Source organism: Mauremys mutica, chromosome 12 (assembly GCF_020497125.1).
Source record: "Mauremys mutica isolate MM-2020 ecotype Southern chromosome 12, ASM2049712v1, whole genome shotgun sequence".
NCBI lineage: Eukaryota > Metazoa > Chordata > Testudines > Geoemydidae > Mauremys > Mauremys mutica.
This window is the reverse complement of record NC_059083.1, coordinates 10,789,890-10,809,615: the sequence shown is the minus strand read 5'-3', so window position 1 is coordinate 10,809,615 and position 19,726 is coordinate 10,789,890. Positions and strand designations below refer to the sequence as shown.

Sequence of the window (19,726 nt, the reverse complement as noted above, 5' to 3'; positions counted from 1 at the left end):
AGCCCGTGTTCCTGCCCCCCCGGTCCACCGCCCAGGGCAGATGGAGGATCCGTGTCAGAACCCTACTGTGTATTCGCATCCGCGTTGCTATCTGTGGTAATGGTCAGTGGATATCCACAGATATAAAGTGGATACCTGCAGATTTACAGGGCTCTATTTATAGAACATTTACAATTTGCAATTAGAGATTCCTATGAAAGGCACAAATCCAATAACGATCATGTAAGTAACTCTTTCCAGCCTGGCTAGGATCTTGCCTCTTTGTGTTTGCCTGTCTGGTCTATTCAGATTATAATCTCTTTGGGGCAGGGTCAGTTTGCTTCCCTGTGTGTCCTGTGCACAGCACAAAGGAGTCCTGACCTCACGCCATGTGCTCCCAGAACATAAACAGTGACTCATTTCTAAGAGCACAGCAACACAGCACTGCAGGTTTGTCTCTCCCAACACCCCTCCCTCACTCCTACGGCCTTACACAGTCCCAGTTTAGGTGCCACTTTGAGCTCCGTGGCGGCTCATACCATCAGCCTGACAGGGTAATGGCAGAGCTCTAATAGCCCTGCAGCTGCCTGCCTGACATTCAGTCTCCCAGGAACCCTCCAGTGAGTCACAGCCCAGGGGAACAGCCATTAGCAGTAGAAATGGCTGTTTCCACAAACACCTTCTGGAGCAATCATCCAGCATCTGGTGGAGCCAGGAGCAGATAATGAGAGCTATGTACATGGATTCCTCCCTCACTTGGGACAGGATCAGTGTCCTCTATCCCCATTTCTCAGGCTCTGTGCAACAGGCAGCTGCTGACATCCGTCCCTTAGGGAGACATTCAGATTTGGGCATGGACCCAAGCTAAATGCTCTGAAAAGGAGGATCTAGGATGCATGAGCCCCTGAAAACTGAGGGTGCAGAAGTCCTTTGCACTCATATTTGTTGTGAGGACTGGTTGCTGCTTTATGCTTCGGGGTCGGCTTTTCAAGGAGCAGATGCAGTATCCAGCCCCAAGCAGCCACAAGTCAGGCTTGAGAAAATCAAGGGACGGGCTTTCAAATCATGCAGTTTTAAAATATAATCAGCGTTGGATTGTTGTCCTTTGCCTCTGGTTTTCAGGGTGCTGGTTTGTGGAACAGAAGGGGAACTAGTATCTGCCACATGGGGGGGACGAAGTAGGCTGTTAGGAATTGATTCAAGTTCTAGGGCGTCTCCGTAGACCCTTTCTACAGCCGTCTAACTCTGCTGACTTCAGCCTGCCTCGGAGCAGTGAGAGGAGGCCTGGGCCCAGAGGCTAGCCACACTACTAGGTTCTGGGTTGGCATTGCCCCGTCCAATTCTATCGAGTCAGGCCCATGCCTGTTTAGAGGTCTGTTCAGTTCAGGCACTTCTGGGGTAAGACGGCACGTAGGGAAGGGAAGTATCCTGTTACAGGGTTCTGTGAGTTTACCTTTATGATAAATAAAGTGACCAAGAACCATTGAAAGTCTGTATTTAAGTATTTGCTGCCTAGAGCAGCCCTTCTAACCTCCTCTGTGTGTTCCTTACAGCGAATGGATATCACACCCCCGTGACGCCCATGCATCAAATGGAGCCTGGTCATATGAATCTCCGAAAACCCAGCGGGGACCCCCAGGTAGGTTTTGGGGAACATTCTGAGCAGGAGTGTAAAGGACTAGGGTAGTTTGTGAGCCCTCCAGTGACCCTCGCAGTGAGCATGCTTTAGAAGCCGCCAGAACCCAGTCAGAGCCGCAGTGTGTATGGAGCTGGGCCAGGCATGTTTGTGTATAGGCAGCAAACAGTGGAACCCCACTGTACCGTGTACTGTGAAAAAACTCAAACAGATACAGACAGACAGACATCTTCCTTTCCAAATGCAAACAGATGGACATCCTACCAAAAGGACTAAAGGTAAACGGCTGCTACTCTGAAAACTGTATCCTGTGGTTTCCTCATGGTGCTTTGTTGTGAAAAGAGTGATAGACACAAGGAGGCCGTTTGATGCTGAATGATAGGATAATGATGTGCTAGCAGCAATCCACTAAGTCTCTCCTATAGGGACTGTGGTACAAAAGCTAAGCTTGAAAATGCATTTAAATGGCTTTACCACCCAGTAGCCATATGTCGAATGAGGGCATCATTGCTATGGTTACAGTTACACCCCCCCTTTTAAACTTCAGTGAGTTACTGATAACCCCCCAAAATGTTTAGTATCATCTTCAAATGCAGGCCTCAATCCTGCAAGCATACATATGCTTAACTTTACTCCCTGAGTAATCTGACTGAAGCCAATGGCACTACTCATCTGCATAAAATTAAGTATGTGAATAAATATTTGCAGCACTGGGGTCTGTATCACTGTGAGTACTTTAACTAGAACTTCATCTAAACCATTATTTAAACTAGTTTTAAAATGCTGGTCCCAATACAGAACCCTGGAGGACTCCACTTTCCCCAATCTCCACAAAGAAGAGACACCTTTATCTCCAACCTTCTGCTATCTCCCTACTGACCTGTTCTAAATCATCCGTTTAAAGCAGTTTTACAATAATCCATTATAAAACTTCGTCAAAAATGTCTGAAAATCCATCTGTACAAAATCATATGGTTCTGCTCTTAGAATAATTATTTCATTCTAAGACCGTAATAAAATGTCTGAAATGATTGACTTTTCATAAGCCCACAGCAATTCACATTTCACCTACCTTACTTTCCAATATAGCCTTAAGCCATCTATAAATACTTGCACATAAAACACCTCACAAATCTACCTCTGTATTCCTGGCCTCTTGCTCTTCTGTGGCAGACACCTTCTCTTGGATGCCCTGTAGTCCACTCAGTCTGGCAAAAACGCCACTCCTCAGTTCCCCTTAAAGTCCCCTCCTTCATGTCCCGTCAGTGCCATCCTTGACTCTTCCCCCATCCATAATCACTCACAGACAGGCTACCGAAGGAAAACCCTGGCCTCACTCCCACTTTGAACCCAGTCTACAGCCTGCTGGCTTGGTTGGCTCTAACTGTGTCTTGTGTCCATATGATTTGGGAACTGGTTTTTAACAGGAGATGTGGCTGATTCTAAAACCCGCCATGGTGAGTACTTTCTGAGGCAGCTGACCATGTGTCACGGTGGCCCAAGGCCTGGGCTGACCCAGCAGTATGCCCTTAAGCTGGTTCAGCACACTGACATTCTGCAGTTTGGCTGGTCCTCCTTCCTCCAAACTCTGTGCCATAAGCATCCCCGAGTTCTTTGCCCCATGTACTTTTGATGCCATGTATGTTCTTGGAGCATGAGGGAAGGATACTGCCCAGTGTTCCCAGAATGCGCCTTTTGACAGACATGATTAAACAGCAACAAAGAGTCCTGTGGCACCTTAAAGACTAACAGATATATTGGAGCATAAGCTTTCGTGGGTGAATACCCCCACTTCGTCAGACACATGTAATGGAAATTGCCAGAGGCAGGTATAAATATGAAGGCAAGAATCAGTCTGGAGATAATGAGGTTAGTTGTATCAGGGAGGGTGAGGCTCTCTTCTAGCAGTTGAGGTGTGAACACCCAGGGAGGAGAAACTGCTTTTGTAGTTGGCTAGCCATTCACAGTCTTTGTTTAATCCTGAGCTGATGGTGTCAAATTTGTAAATGAACTGCATCCAATGAAGTGGGTATTCACCCACGAAAGCTCATGCTCCAAAACGTCTGTTAGTCTATAAGGTGCCACAAGACTCTTTGCTGCTTAAATGAACTGAAGCTCAGCAGTTTCTCTTTGAAGTCTGGTCCTGAAGTTCTTTTGCTGTAAGATGGCCACCTTTACATCTGCTATTGTGTGGCCAGGGAGGTTGAAGTGTTCTCCTACAGGTTTTTGTATATTGCCATTCCTAATATCTGACTTGTGTCCATTTATCCTTTATGAGTAAACCGGATGACTAGTGCAACCTAGGGCTGTCGATTTAATCACAGTTAACTCACATGATTAACTAAAAAAAATTGTGATTAATTGCACTGTTAAACAATACCAATTGACATTTATTAAATATTTTTGGATGTTTTTCTACATTTTCAAATATATTGATTGCAATTACAACACAGAATACAAAAGCAGCAAAGAGTCCTGTGGCACCTTATAGACTAACAGATGTATTGGATCATGAGCTTTTGTGGGTGAATACCCACTTCGTCGGATGCATACATGTATTCACCCACAAAAGTTCATGCTCCAATACATCTGTTAGTCTATAAGGACTCTTTGCTGCTTTTACAGAGGCTACCCTTCTGATACTTGACAGAATACAAAGTATACAGTGCTCAATTTATATAATTTTTATTAGAAATATTTGAACTGTAAAAATGATAAACAAAATAGTATTTTTCAATTCACCTTATACAAGTACTGTAGTGCAATCTCTTATAATGAAAGTGCAACTTACAAATGTAGATTTTTTTTGTTACATAACTACACTCAAAAACAAAACAGTGTAAAACTTTAGAGCCTACAGGTCCACTCAGTCCTACTTGTTGTTCAGTCAATCGCTAAGAGAAACAAGTTTGTTTACATTTACAGGGGATAATGCTCCGTGCTGGCTTTCTGAAGGATGGGGCCCAATTTGAATACCTGGTGGTGGTCCGGGGCTTCAGCAGCGGGGGGTCTGCTCTGGGTCTTCCGCAGCACCAAAGGACCCCCCGCCACCAAAGAGCCCCGGAGCAGACCCCTCCACCACTGAAATGCTGCTGAAGCCCCGGACTGCTGCCGGGTATTCAAATCATGCCCCGCCCTTCATAAAGCTGGACTGCGGCTGGGTAAATAAACAAAAAAAAATTAAAAGGTGCCTAAGGCACGGGGCCCTAGCGTGGGGCCCTCTTAGGCACGGGGCCCGATTCAGGGAAATTGGACTAATCGGCCTAAAGCCAGCCCTGATAATGCTGCCCACTTCTTAATTACACTGTCACCTGAAAGTGAGAACAGGTGTTCACATGGAACTGTTGTAGCCGGCATCGCAAGATATTTATATGCCAGATGCGCTAAAGATTTATATGCCTCTTCATGCTTCGGCCATTGTTCCAGAGGACATGCTTCTATGCTGATGACTCGTTAAATTTAATTAACGCATTATTTTTTGTGACTGAACTCCTTGAGGGAGAATTATATGTCTCCTGCTCTATTTTACCCACATTCTGACATATATTTCATGTTATAGCAGTCTCGGATGATGATCCAGTACATGTTGTTCATTTTAAGAACACTTTCACTGCAAATTTGACAAAATGCAAAGAAGGTACCAATGTGAGATTTCTAAAGATAGCTACAGCACTCAATCCAAGGTTTAAGAATATGATGTGCCTTCCAAAATCTGAGCAGGACAAGGTGTGGAACATGCTTTCAGAAGTCTTAAAAGAGCAACATTCTGATGCAGAAACTACAGAACCTGAACCACCAGAGAAGAAAATCATCTTTTTGCAGGTGGCATCTGACTCAGATGATGAAAATGAACATTTGTCGGTCCGCTCTGCTTTGGATCGTTATCGAGCAGAACCCATCATCAGTATGGATGCATGTCCCCTGGAATGGTGGTTGAAGCATGAAGAGATATATAAATCTTTAGTGCAACTAAGATGTAAATACCTTGTGACACCAGCTACAACAGTGCCATGCAAACCCCTGTTCTCACTTTCAGGTGAGATAAACAAGAAACAAGGAGCATTATCTTCTGCAAATATAAACAAACTTCTTTGAGCGATTGGCTGAATAAAAAGTAGGACTGATTGGACTTGTAGGCTCTCAAGTTTTACATTGTTTAATTTTTGAATGCAGATTTTGCGGGTTTTTTTTACATAATTCTACATATTTATGTTCAACCTTCACGATAAAGGGATTGCACTACAGTACTTGTAGGATGTGAATTGAAAAATACTATTTCTTTTGTTTTTTACAGTGCAAATATTTGTAATAAAAAATAAATATAAAGAGAGCACTGTACACCTGGTATTCTGTGTTGTAATTGAAATCAGTATATTTGAAAATGTAGAAAACATCCAAAATATTTAAATAAATGGTATTCTATTATTAACAGCACAATTAATCACAATTAATGTTTTTAATCGCTTGAGAGGCCTAGTGCAACCACACAATCCTCTCACTTGACCTAGTTACAAACTGATCACAAAACACTTTTCACTGGACTGCTTGCATGGATGAGCGCTAGTTACCATTTCTTCTAGAACAGCACAAAACTCCCTCTCTTTCTGCTAGTTACTACTGCCAAAAAAGGGCAGCAGCTGTAGCAAAGCTGAGATATTCTAGGCCAGCACTTAGCTAAAGTTTCAGATTTTGCTCTATTTAACCCCTTTTTTTGTTTGTTTGTTTTTTTAAACATTTTTCATAGTTTCATAGTGTTTAAGTCCAGAAGGGACCACTAGATCAGTGGTTCTCAATCCGGGGTACATAGAGGTCTTCCAGGGGGTATGTCAACTTCTCTAGAAATTTGCCTAGTTTTACAACAGGCTACATAAAAAGCAGTAGCGAGGTCACTATAATCTAAAATTTCATACAGACAATGACTTGTTTATACTGGTCTATATACCATACACTGAAATGTAAGTACAATATTTATATTCCAATGGTTTTATTTTATAATTATATGGTAAAATTGAGAAAGGAAGCAATTTTTCAGTAGTCGTGTGCCGTGACAGTTTTGTATTTTTAGCTCTGATTTTGTAAGCAGATAGTTTAAGTGAGGTGGAACTTGGGGTACACAAGACAAGTCAGACTCTCGAAAGGGGTACTGTAGTCTGTAAAGATCGAGAGTCACTGCACTAGCTCAGATAGTCTGACCTCCTGCATAGCACAGGCCATTACATTTCTCACAGATACTGCTATATTGAGCCCAATAACTAAAGCATTTCAGTCCTCAGGAAACTAAACTGAGGTGAGTCACAGTCAGAGAAGTCTAAGTCTAAGTTGGTACAGCACACAGCACAAGGCCCTGCTCGGGATCAGGGCCTGTGGGCATTACTAGAATAGAGAATTAGTTGAATTCTCCAAAGTGACACATCCCCTCATGATCAGTTCAGTACTGCAGGAGTTCAGAGCTTGGCCTTGTGGGCAGTACCATGGGGCGCAGCAGGTTCAGTGGCTCTGGGGGGCTGCACAGGGACAGTGCTTCAGTGGATGGGCACAGTGCTCAGTGGCTGGATGTAGAGGGTACAGTGGCAGTGGCGGCACAGTGGAGGGGCCCAGCCAGGAAGGGGCCCAGGGCTCAGTGGTGGGGGCTTAGTGGAGGGGTGCAGGGGCTTAGTGGAGGGGCACAGTGGGGAGTGGGCACCAGGGCTCAGTGGAGGGGTACAGGGGCTTAGTGGAGGGGGCTGGGGGCACAGTGGAGTGGTGCAGGGGCTTAGTGGAGGGGTGCAGCAGGGAAGGGGCACTGGGGCTCAGTGGAGGAGGGTGGTGGCTCGGGGTCCTTGTGCCCAAGGCTGCTCCTGCCCGGCCTCCCCCGCGTCCCCGCATTGCTCCCCTGCCCACTGCCCTGTCTTTCTCGGCCAGACACTGACACCTTTCACTGATTCACTGCGGAGCTCGGACCAAGCACACTCACACACCCTCCCACCATGGAGCGCATGCTGATGATGCCTCTTTCCTCTCTCCGCAGAGTCCGGGGTCCCCGCGCGTGCCCAGGAGGCTGGCCAGGGACAGTAAGTACAGCCAGAACAGCCAGCAGCGCTGCAGGCAGGGGGTGAGGCTGGACAGTGATCCCTGCCGCTGTGCCGAGGGCCAGCAGTATGTGGGCCAGCTTCTGGGGCAGGGCAGAGCAGCCTGGGATGGCAAAGAAAGCCCCCGGCGGGTGGGGTGGTCCTGGGGCAGCCAGTCAAACCAGAGGGCACATTTCTAAAGCTCGGTCTGGGGGCTCCCTGCTCTGTTTTTAAGGGGCACTGAAGAAAAAACAACTTTAACAAAACAGCCTGGGTCAAACATGTCAGGCCAGTTCTTAGCAAATTGGCCACATCACAAAAATGGAATTGACACTAATTGCAATCCTGTGCGTACTGCCAACAGAGGCCCTGAGTCTCAATGAGCAATAGACGTTGAACTGCTTGGAGCCCTAGCAGGGCTCCAGGCAGAGGTGAGGAACATTGGTAGGGAAGCCTGTTCTGCCTGTGTAGAACCTGTTCTGTGAATGAATGGAAATCTTCATTCTTCCGGGCTACCAGGCCAGCATCTTTCACTGGCACTGAAGGTCACACCCCGAAAAACCATACAAATCAAAGTGATACAATTTCACAAGAGATATCTGTGCCCTGAAATATCATCCATACCTATTGTGTGAGGACTTCTGCCAAGAGTGGCCCACGTGGCCTTCATTCTCTACCCTTTTTCTGCCATTATATATGCTTTTAAGCATGTACATGCACTGAATTCCCCAGACTTAGAAGAAAAAGAGTAATTCTGTTCTAGCACTGATAGAGCTGAAACGGACCCTTTCCTTTGCTTCCAAGTTTGTTGGTTTTGTCAGATAAAGTTAAGGCTCACAATAATTGGATGCATCTTCTGCTGCTCTGAGATTTGGAAACTGATTAGTTAATCTGTATGTTACATAGTGGCAGAAAACTGACTGAGATCCAAAACTCTTTCTAAATTTGTCTTCAATACAAAATCTAGAAAAGAAGTCCAAGCAATTAGTAAGGAATGCTGACTCTGCAAAATAACTATTGCTGATAAACAGCTGGTAAGGAAGTACTTGGGAAATGTGAATACCTACTGTACAAATCAGCTGTTCTGGGTGATGTGTCTAACAAGCTTACTGATCCACTACCATTCCTTTTTTTTTAAACTCAGGGACAATTCAGGAGGTAATGAAATACTGGAGAAATGGAAATTTAGCACCTTATTTTCAATGAAGAATGATTCTGGCAAATACCACCCTAGAAGTGGAACTTCTCTCTCTAGCTGAAAGAGAGTAATGCAAGGGCATTAATATCTGGTAATGCATCCAGTTTGGTGGCGATTTCTGGTAGAAAGTAGAGATTGCTGGTAGGGTCCGTGTTCATTAACATCTTCATTACTGAACCACATTGAATAGTTTCCAACTTTGCGTTACAGAAAAGGATGTTATTAATCTCCCTAGACTCACCTCCACGGCACCAGGCAGCCAGGCCCTTCTCCCTCGACCGACAGAGAGAGAATGATCCTTCCGGCTTCCCTGGCTTTCTTATAAGGCCCTGTCGCTCAGTTTGAGGCATGGCCCCAGCTGCAGCTACTTCCCCCAGTCAGCCAGGATTTTACCTGGCCCAGCCCCAGCCCTCTGCAGGGCTTTTCCAACAACTTCCAGGCTGGAGCGGGGGGGGGGGGGGGTCACCCCGTTACACGGCACAAAGATAAAAGATTTTCTTTCTATTAAAAAAACCCAAAGGAAATTAACAAACAAAAACCCTTCATTTAATGTTACTCACGTTTGCTTTCATCAATAAAATCATTAGGAAATACAAAGTCAAGGCTTTTAAACAGGATGAAAAGGTTACAAAGTGAAGCATTCTCAGGTTAGCAAATGTCCAAAGAAGTGTTGCCCTGGCACCCTCAATTCAGTCCTCTTGTGCATTTGCAGGATGATGCAGACTTTAATGACATGATCCCATAGTATTTTTTTCCCACAGGACCCCTGCCTTATTCAGCGCACAGGGGTTTCTGCTCTGGGGCTGTGTATTGAAGGAGTCTGTTGCCTGTAGGATCCCTGCCTCATTTCTTGCAGAGTTAACGTTGCACAGGCAATGCTTATTCTGGTATTTCCTAACTTGAGAGTGCTTCACTTTGCAGCCTTTTAGTCCTCTGTGCATTTCCTAATGTTTATAGCTTGCTTTACTGAGGAGAACAGTCTCCATAACAAAGGGCTTGGTTATTTGTGTGTGTGTGATGTCTCCATTATTTATCGGGTCAGTATCACTAGTGTGCGCTTTACAAGCCAGAGAAAGTAAGGACACTCCCTGATACAAAGCCCCTATGATCTAAGGAAGACTGACACATACAAAGAAAGCAGGAGATGTAAGAACTAGGACGTTCTTTCTTTCTTTTGATGAATAGTAATTTGTTTATTATGAATTATTATTATGATTAAAGAAAGGGTGGTGGGTTGGGGAACTTGTGTGGTGAGGAGGTTCTATGCAGAAGTTCCCATTGTTTGGCACATGCAGCTGATCTGAAGTGCCGCGCAGTGCTAGGTTTTGGGTAGCAAGCCCCCTCACAATGGCAAAGAGCCTTTTCAGAACTCTGATGCAATCTTCTCTTGATGCTCATCATCTCTGGTGGCCTTTAACCTTAGGCTCATCTCAAGCTCTTTCCACCTCTGGAATGCTCTCTGCTGATTTGCTGCCTTCTCGTGGCATGCCCCATTTCTAGCCAGATTTGTCCAGTCCTTTGTTCCTGTAGAACTAAGTGTGGCTGCAACATTAGACTGGAAGAGTTTGCAACAAAAACAGTATGCAGCATTCTGGGGTTTTGAGTACTGTGGCAGAGCTCTGACCTTGCTCCCGTGGGTCCTGCGCTTCTAGGCGGTTTATGCCAGCCTCCGTGGCTCACTGTGACCCTCCACGTAGCCCTTCTCTCTCTAGGGCCAGAGTATCAGAGGGGTAGCCATGTTAGTCTGGTTCTGTAGAAGCAGCAAAGAATCCTGTGGCACCTTATAGACTAAGGCCTTGTCTACACTACAAGACTATTTCGAATCAACTTAGTTCGAATTTGTGGATTCGACCTTATGAAGTCGAATTTGTGTATCCATACTAAATACACTAATTCGAATTTCTGAGTCCACATTCACGGGGCCAGCGTCGACTTTGGAAGCGGTGCACTGTGGGAAGCTATCCCACAGTTCCCGCAGTCCCCGCTGCCCATTGGAATGCTGGGTAGAGCCCCCAATGCCTGCTGGGGGGAGAAATGTGTCGAGGGTGGTTTTGGGTAAGTGTCGTCATTGAACCGTCAATCACAACCTCCCTCCCTCCCTCCTTGAAAGCGCCTGCGGGCAATCTGTTCATGCACTTTTCTGGTCAGTGACAGCGCGGATGCCACAGCACTGCAAGCATGGAGCCCGCTGCGATCCTCGCCGTTTTCTCCTCCTCGCACTTTATCGTCCACCTCTTCCACAGTCAGCTGCTGAGAAATTGGGCTACTTTTCAATGGTGCTGCAAGCACTGGGGGACCATAGGGGACGTTTTACAAACATCAACATCGGGTGGCCGGGCAAGGTTCATGATGCGTGTGTTTTCAGGAACTGTGGGCTGCTCAGACGCCTGCAGGAAGGTAGTTTCTTCCCGGACCACGAAATAACTGTTGTGGATGTGCAGATGCCTATAGTCATCCTCGGGGACCCAGCCTGCCCGCTAATGCACTTGCTCATGAAGCCCTATACAGGCGCCTGGGACAGCGACAAGGAACTCTTCAAATACCAGCGAGCAGCGTGACCTGTGACTGTTCAGTTTCTTTACAGAGAAGCTGAACCTGCCCCTGTTTCTTTACCCAGTTACTGTTGACTCTCCTCTTCGGTTACATACCCCGTTCACCCCGTTACCCTCACTTCCAGCACACGTGTAAAAATAAAATACATGTCCCATTATTACTTAACAAAGGTTTCTTTATTCATGAGTTTTCGTGAAAGGGTTGAAACTGGGACGCAGGCTGTGCTGGGTAGGGTGTGCGGTGATGTAAAGACCGCCTCTAAACTCAAGGAATGACAGGCTCCTGCTCCTAGAGCGGTCCGCAGTGCCGGAATGCTTCTTTCAACGGAGCCTGCCATCCCTCTTTATGGAATTCTGTGTGCGGGCGGATATGTGACCTTGTGGTGGAGGAGGACAGATACAGATTCCTCAGCTGCGTGACTCAGCGGTCCAGGACAAGGACCGCTGTATAAGATCTGTAACCGCCCTCCCCCACTGCAAAGTCACATCTCCCCCGCCCACACAGATCCTGGAAACCACCTCCAAAAACCGACCAGGGTGCCTACTGACTGCACCGTGTGTGTGACCCGCTGCTGATCCTGCCCCCGTGTCTGTACCCTGGGAAAGGTGACTGTCCTATGCAATTAACCACCCCCTTCCCCACGCCCCCCATTCAAACACAGTCTTCTTTGAAAAAACATAACGGAAACAGTAATTAACAGCAAAGCATTTCTATTAATTAAGTAGACAGTTAGGGGATGGGACTGGGATTGGGACTACTGTGAGTCTGGAAGTGAAGGACTTCGGCAAATGTAGGGTATGAGAGCTTTTGGGTACTTGAGCACTGTGCTGTGGTGCAGTGACAGTATTCACGTCCCCGGCCGCCCCTCCTCCTGATTATTTTCGGTGAGGGGGGTATGGGACTGTGTGGCAGGGGAGTGCGGTTGCAGATACACTGCAGGGTGTCTCTGTCCTCCTGCGGTCCTGCAGAACATCCACAAGGCGCCTGAGCGTGTCCGTTTTCTCCCTCACTAGTCCAAGCAGCGTTTCAGTCGCCTGCTTGTCTTCCTCACGCCACCTCTCCTCCCGTTCGCTGTGTGAGCGCTGGCACAGAGAGACGGTCTCCCTCCACTGGCTCTGCTGGTCCGCCTCTGCTAGGTAGCAGCCCATACGTTCCTCGAACATCTTGTCCCTTGTCTTTTTCTTTCGCCGCCTAATCTTTGCCAGCCTCTGCGAGGGGGATGCTGTGGCAGGTCTGGAGACAGTGGAAGCTGTGAGATGGGAAACAGGGAGTGAATTCCTTGCAAAGATACATTTTTGCAAACAATTAACTGAGTCTAGGCTGTCTCTGCGAATTCTGGGTTGAGACCCCTGTGCCTGCTGGGGCACAAATCATTTTCGCGGTGGATTCTGGGTAAATGTCGCCAGTCATTCCTTCCTCCGGGAAAGCAACGGCAGACAATCATTTCAAGCCCGTTTTCCCAGAATTGCCCTGGCATACGCCACAGCGTGGCAACCATGGACACTGTTTTGCCTTTTGTGTATGTCACCGTATGTGTACTAGATGCCGCTGACAGAGGCGGGCCAGCAGCGCTACACAGCAGCATGCTTTTGCTTTTGCATGACAGCAGAGATGGTTACCAGCCATATTGTACCATCTACCATACCATAAATTGGTAATAAGATGGTAATAAGATGGGCATGGTTACCCGTCCTTTTGCACTGCACCATTTGCTGCTGTCATAAGTGCCCCTGGCCGAGCAGCCAGGGGCGCAAAAGCAAAAATTGGGAATGACTCCCTGAGTCAATCCCTCCTTTTTGGTATCTAAAAATAGAATCAGTCCTGCCTAGATTATGGGCAAGTGTACTAGAGAACCACTGTATCATAGAACCAGAGAGCACAGCTGCTCTGTGTCTGATCCTGCATAAATTATGAGCTGTATGCTATTCACAGGGGGTGCTCCTGCAACAACACCACCTGTTCATTCCGTTCTTCCCCCAGCCTTCCTGGGCTACCATACCATTGTCCCCCCACTTGTGTGATGAAGTAATAAAGAATACAGGAATACGACACAGTGACTTGTTTGTGAGAAATGAGTGGAAGGAAGCCTCCAGCTGCAATGATAGTCCAGGCAGGACATTAAGGAGTGTGGATGAAGGAGCCCATCATCCCTCTGCTAGTCCAGGGGCAATTGAATCTTTTATTTACAATGAAGGGTGCTCAATGATGGAGCTCAGCCCCCTGTTGCAATGATGAGGACGGTTACCAGCCATATTGCACCATCTGCCATCAAAAAATTAGGGACAGGCGCCCTTGATCGACCTTACTGATGCTAGTCGGCATGGTTACCAGCCCTTTTGCACTGCCCCATGTGCCAATAGGCTGATGATGAGGACGGATACCCATCTTTTTGTACCATCAGCCATCCATAGCGTGGGGGGAGCAAGGATGTTGGTGTTGAGTGCTGCACTATCGCGTCTATCTGCAGCATTCAGTAAAGATAGGGTGACATGTAAAAGAGTCAGAGGATTGTTTTCACTTCTGGTGGTGGGTGGGGTGTGTGCGCAAATTGCCGAACTATGCCCTGACCCACCGCAGACACTGTGTTTGACCGTAGAAGCATTTGGAGCTCATCCAAGAATGCAAATACTTTTCAGAGACAGCAGGAACTGTGGGATACCTTGCGTCCTCATTCCCCCCTCCCTCCATGAGCGTCCATTATATTCTTTGGCTTTCCGTTACGCTCGTCACGCAGCTGCGTGCTGAGTCTGTGCTATGCCGTCTGTCCGAAGATTTTTTAAAAATACTTTGGACCAGGCGTAAAATTACAGTAATTACCCTAATTAGATGCAGGAGTCTCCGAGCGAGATCACCCTGAGGAGGGTCACTGAAGGAGATAGAGAGCGCATGCTGCGTGAAAGCTAGCACGAACCAGGGCCCGATGCAGCCGTGCTCGGGGAGGCAGTGCTCCCTGAGTACCTCATGAAAGCCTTGCGCGGAAAACTGTGCTACCACGGAGCACCCAATAAGGCAGCTCTCCCCAGGAACCTCCTGCTGATGCTTTTCGATTAACGCAAGGAGAGCTTCGTGGAGATCTCCAAGGATGATTTCTGTTCTATCCCCATATCTAGAGAGACCTCCTTTTCACACAGTTAAGATTCCTGTTATATTAAGAATAAAAGTTAACATGGTTAAAGCACTTACCGACTGCTCCTTCCCCTGATTCAGGGTCCGGGTTAATGGCCGGGGAGGGTTGTTGGGGGATCTCTGTGACGGTGATGAAGAGATCCTGGCTGTCGGGGAAACCAGCGTTGTAAGCGCTGTCGCCTGCCTCGTCCTCCACAAACCCTTCCTCATCTTCCCCGTCCGCGAACATCACCGAGGAACTGGCCGTCGACACTGTCCCATCGTCAGAGTCCACGGTCACTGGTGGGGCAGTGGTGGCAGGCTCCGTAGCGTCCGTTTGCCGCTTTGATTTTTTGGTAGCCTTGTCTGGGGTCCTTGATTTTCACGCGGCGCTGCGTTGCATCCCGCCTGTATCCTCTGTCTCTCATGGCTTTGGAGACCTTCTCGTAGGTCTTCGCATTCCCTGTTTTGGAGCGCAGCTCCGAAAGCACAGACTCCTCGCCCCACCCACCGATCAGATCGAAGAGTTCCCAGTCAGTCTATGCTGGGTCCCTCTTTCTATTCACAGATAACATGAACTCCTCTGCTGGAGAGCTCTGCATCGTTCCAGGTGCTGCGGAGCTCGCCCCGATGTCCAGCCAGGACGTCAGATTCAAAGTGCCCAGACAGGAAAATGAATTCAAATTTTTCCGGGTCATTTCCTGTGTGGCTGGTCAGAGAATCCAAGCTCGGACTGCTGTCCAGAGCGTCAACAGAGTGGTGCACTGTGGGATAGCTCCCGGAGCTACTAAGTTCGATTTGCATCCACACCTAGCCTAATTCGAGCTAGCCATGTCGAATTTAGCGTTACTCCACCTGTCGGGGTGGAGTACCAAATTCGAACTAAAGAGCCCTGTAGTTCGAATTAAATGGCTTCCTGGTGTGGACGGTTGAGCGGTCAGTTCGAATTAACGCTGCTAAATTCGAATTAAAGTCCTAGTGTAGACCAGGCCTAAGTGTGGCTGGAACATTAGACTGGAAGAGTTTGCAACAAACACAGTATGCAGCATTCTGGGGTTTTGAGTACTGTGGCAGAGCTCTGACCTTGCTCCCGTGGGTCCTGCGCTTCTAGGCAGTTTATGCCAGCCTCAGTGGCTCACTGTGACCCTCCACGTAGCCCTTCTCTCTCTAGGGCCAGAGTATCAGAGGGGTAGCCATGTTAGTCTGGTTCTGTAGAAGCAGCAAAGAATCCGGTGGCACCTTATAGACTAACAGACGTTTTGCAGCAGTTACAGTCTACTGAGCCCTTTTCATCATAGGCTGCAAGGAGGTTGGTGAGAGAACTCCCACAGTCTCTGTTCAGCCTCCTGTCCTGACAGGGACCTGACTTCCCCTTCCAGGAGCTGTTCCTGTAGTGGTGGGTTGGGGGGAACCCGGGCCCGCCCTCTACTCTGGGTTCCGGCCCAGGGACCCTAATGGTAGCAATTGTTGGCAGCCAACCTTTCACTGCCAGAGTTGCTACATTTCCCTGGGCCACTTCCCCACAGCTCTCCTACTTCTCCCTTCTTCACCCTTACCTTAGGGCTCCTTTAACGATGGTTTGAGGGTGTCTTCAGTAACGAGCCCTTCAGCTGCACTTCCTCTCCTCTGGCTCCCCTCTGCCTGACTGGAGTGAGCCCTTTTTATAGTATCAGCAGGGCCTTAATTAGAGTCAGGTGGTCACATTAGCTTAATGGCCTCACCTGACTCGTTACAGGTTAATTAAAGACAGGTGTTCTCATTAGCCTGGAGCAGCCCCTGCTCTGGTCAGTCAGGGAACAGAAAACTGTTAATCCAGTGGCCAGTATATCTGCCTTCTGCTATTCTGCTGTACCCAACTGCCCTGGGTCTATCACAGTACATAAGCCATGGCCTCTCCGCTTTGTCACCATTGGGGATTTCACACCAGGAATGTGTTGGATGGAAACTTCTATTTTCATTTTCTTTGGGGAACATGAAGTTTTTCACTTGCTGTGGCCCAGGCAGTACAAGGAAGTCCCTCAGGCTACTGCTCAAGTGGGTCCACAGTCCTGGATCATCTAGATTTAAGGAACTAAACTCAGCAGCAGCTGTATCTTGTGCCTCCACCACACTCTTCTCTAATCTACACTTTTCTTCAGGAATGTGCATGGTTACATCCATTTGAGATGGAGATATGGATGCTGCAGTAGCTGCCAGGTCTCCTGCACTCTGACTACCTGGAAGATCAGGCATCTCCTCACCACTCACATCCTCACTGGGGCCGGAAGGCTCAACGTGAACCATGTGTATCTCAGGAGAGCTCCTTCCTGCTTAGACAGAAAAGCTTCCTTTGCTGTCTTTCCTTTTCTGAATGCTGCCCCAGAGGGGCGTTTTCTTCTTTCACTCATGACTGCTGTTCTGTGCCAGCTAGAGTGGCAGGGGACAAATAAGCAGGCTGGTAGCAGGGTCTGCATGAGGGAAGATATCAGCATCTTAAGGGCCTAACTGGCTCCTACTACTTCAGTTGACTGACTGCCTGTTCTCCTCAAGCGGGTTCAAGGAAGCAGCAGGAAATAGGAAGCTCCCTGACAAGCTGGTGTTAATCTGTCCAGACTCCTGGGGGTGCTCGAGAGGTACATAAGAGGCTCCTCCTCCTCTCTCTCCCTGCAGCTCCTGTTGCTTTCTGTTATTCCCTCTCCCCTTTTCTCCTGCCTGCCTGTTGTCTCTTGTTCCCCCTTCCTCCAGCACAGCACTCCACCATCTCTGTGCATCTCCAGCAGAGAGAAAACATATGCACCAGCACCAGACACAATTTTCTACGCTCTGGATCCTAGTGGTGCCCTGCCACAGTTTGGCACCTGTGGCAGCCGCCTCAGTTCGCCTCATGGTAAGGCCAGCCCTGTCCTGTGGGCACGGAGAACCTAACTCCCATTGAGGTCAGCCAGGGAGGCTGGATGTGCACATTGCAGGAAATAGACGGTCAGGGCAGCATAATCCACTGGAAAAACTGCAGCTTGCTAATTGCAACCCAGGCTCTCCCTGTGTGGCTCTTCGTCCTGCCTCTGCTGGCTGGAGCATGAGCAGAGCTTTCTGAGACAGCTGCTGCGGCTGTGGCCAGCCAGCAAAGTGCGTTTCCCATCGTCTCTCTTCTAGCTGTGGATGTTTGACTGCAGCAGCCCCGCAGAGGTCCCGGCCTTGCTCTCTAATGTCCATTCTCCTCTTGCTTTCATGGCGCTTCTTGGACCATGGAGTAGCCTCAGGAAAACATCCCAGCTGTGGACACAGGCACCAGCACCAATTCCCCAAGTCAGAGTCCCATTTGCAATCCAGGGAACCAGCCTGGGTTGTCTGGAGCGCAGGGTGTGGCCCATGGTGACTGCAGACCCTGCCACTGCTGCACAGCGACTCCTGGGACCCTCTAGCCCATCAGCACTCGGCTCTCCCGCATTCTGCTGAGCGGCTGAGATCTGGGGGAACAGAAACCCTTTGTGAGAGACGGAAAATCTCCTCCCAGGAACACTCTGTCAATGGCTGCCAGAGGCCGTCCATGTGAAACCCCAAATGTGCAGCCCCTCGGATTCCCACAGGGGAGATCTCAGCTCATTCACTTGTCACCCGTGGCCGCAGTCTCTGACAGGGAATGTAGAGGGTTTTTTTGCCAATCCTCCCTTCTGCAGCGCCCATAACAGGAGGAGGTTTGGCCTTGTGATGTGAGCCGTGGGTCTGAGAATCAGGGCTCCTGGGATCTGGGGCTCTGGAATGCGGTGTGGTCTAGTGGGTGGAGCTGGATTTGTTGACAGTGAATGAGAGGGGCTTGTGCTGAAGGACCCTGGGTCAATCCCCACCAATTCCCATGATGTCTACATGTGGCCATGATTTTACTTACCTCTCAATGTAGGTTATTTAGCCCATTCCTGGACACAGGTGTTACATCTGCTGCTGGCCACCCCTGAGATGTAGGTCCTTCATCCACACAAGGACATGGCACATCAAGGTCAATCCAGCAGCTCCCATCCGGTCTTCACCTCCGCAATGGAGGGCGAGCTCTAACCTGAGCAGAGAAAGACAGGGTGGTGTTCTTCAGGGGAATCTGCTGGAGCTCCTGCATCCCCTGCCCCACCTCACACCCCGACACGCTAAGGGTTTTCCAAAGATACCACTAATCTCGGATAAACAAAGCAGCTGAGATGAGGTCAATGTGGGTGGATTTACTGAGCAGACTGGTTCTAATGGAAGAACAGATTTCTTCCCTGCTCTAGGGAGATTCCCATAGGAAAAGTCTCGGATGGTTGGGGTGGAGGCAATGCAAACCCTCAGCCCCTTGAATGGCAGGAAATCAGGACTCGGGGAGTTAAGGGGTGTCTCTGTCCTGCTGGAGGGAGCAGATCTGGAGATCAAGAAGAGCACTAGTGGCATTGTAGGAAAGCCAGTGACTTCTACCTGTGAAGGTGGCTGAAGCTTCTGGCAGACACTAGAGTCCCGGATCCTTGCACCTCCTTTGGGGATCCCTTTCCTAGGAATAAAATAAGGACACCACACAGAGAATGACATTTGAATCCCAGGTCTGGGATCCAGGGCAAAGGGATGATCTCAGCCAGGCTACGTACCAGGAACCTGATTTTGGTCCCAAGAGCCACAATTACCCAGAGGAGGTTTTCTTCCTCATTTGCTTTCAGGTTATTTACTCACAGTATTCATTTGTCTGCTTTGCCGGGTCTCCACTCTCTGCAGCTGTTCATTGGTTTTAGTAACAGTCTTTCAGTTTTTGCTTCTGTTTCCATTTCTTACAGTGTAGCATCTGCTCAGCACTTTTTAAAAAAATAAAACAATTCAAAACAAAATCCTGATCCTATATTGAAGAGGAAGGTTCCTGAGAATTTGGCTGCAGAACTTTAGTGTCTGCATATTTCAGTCCCTATTATTTATTCAGGTGCAGGTCTGATGTAATCTGCGCCCCCAAGAATGCCCATATGATGCACGGGGGTGGGGGGGGCTTAGAATACCTGTTAAAAGAGAAGAAGAGAGTAGATTAAAAGGTGGGGAAATCAACCAATGCATCAGCCCTTCTCTGCATCATTAAAGCACCAGGCATGGGAGCGAAACAGGTTTAAAATCCCCATGGTTCTTTCCCACTAGACAGACATCCAGAAAGAAAAAGGCCTTCAGCCAATTATTTCCTTACACTCAGAAGGGGTGAAATTCAGCCCTGTGCAGACAGCCAGGGCAAGG

General features: G+C 48.2%; 1 long non-coding RNA gene across 1 annotated transcript; it reads right to left on the bottom strand.

The window, feature by feature from the left end:
• Positions 1 to 18,409: 18,409 nt before the first annotated feature.
• On the bottom strand, positions 18,410 to 19,726 carry LOC123345661. Its single transcript, XR_006572835.1, has 3 exons — positions 19,187 to 19,726; positions 18,938 to 19,010; positions 18,410 to 18,548 (listed from the first exon to the last, which is right to left on the bottom strand). It is a non-coding gene; the product is annotated as an uncharacterized LOC123345661 (long non-coding RNA).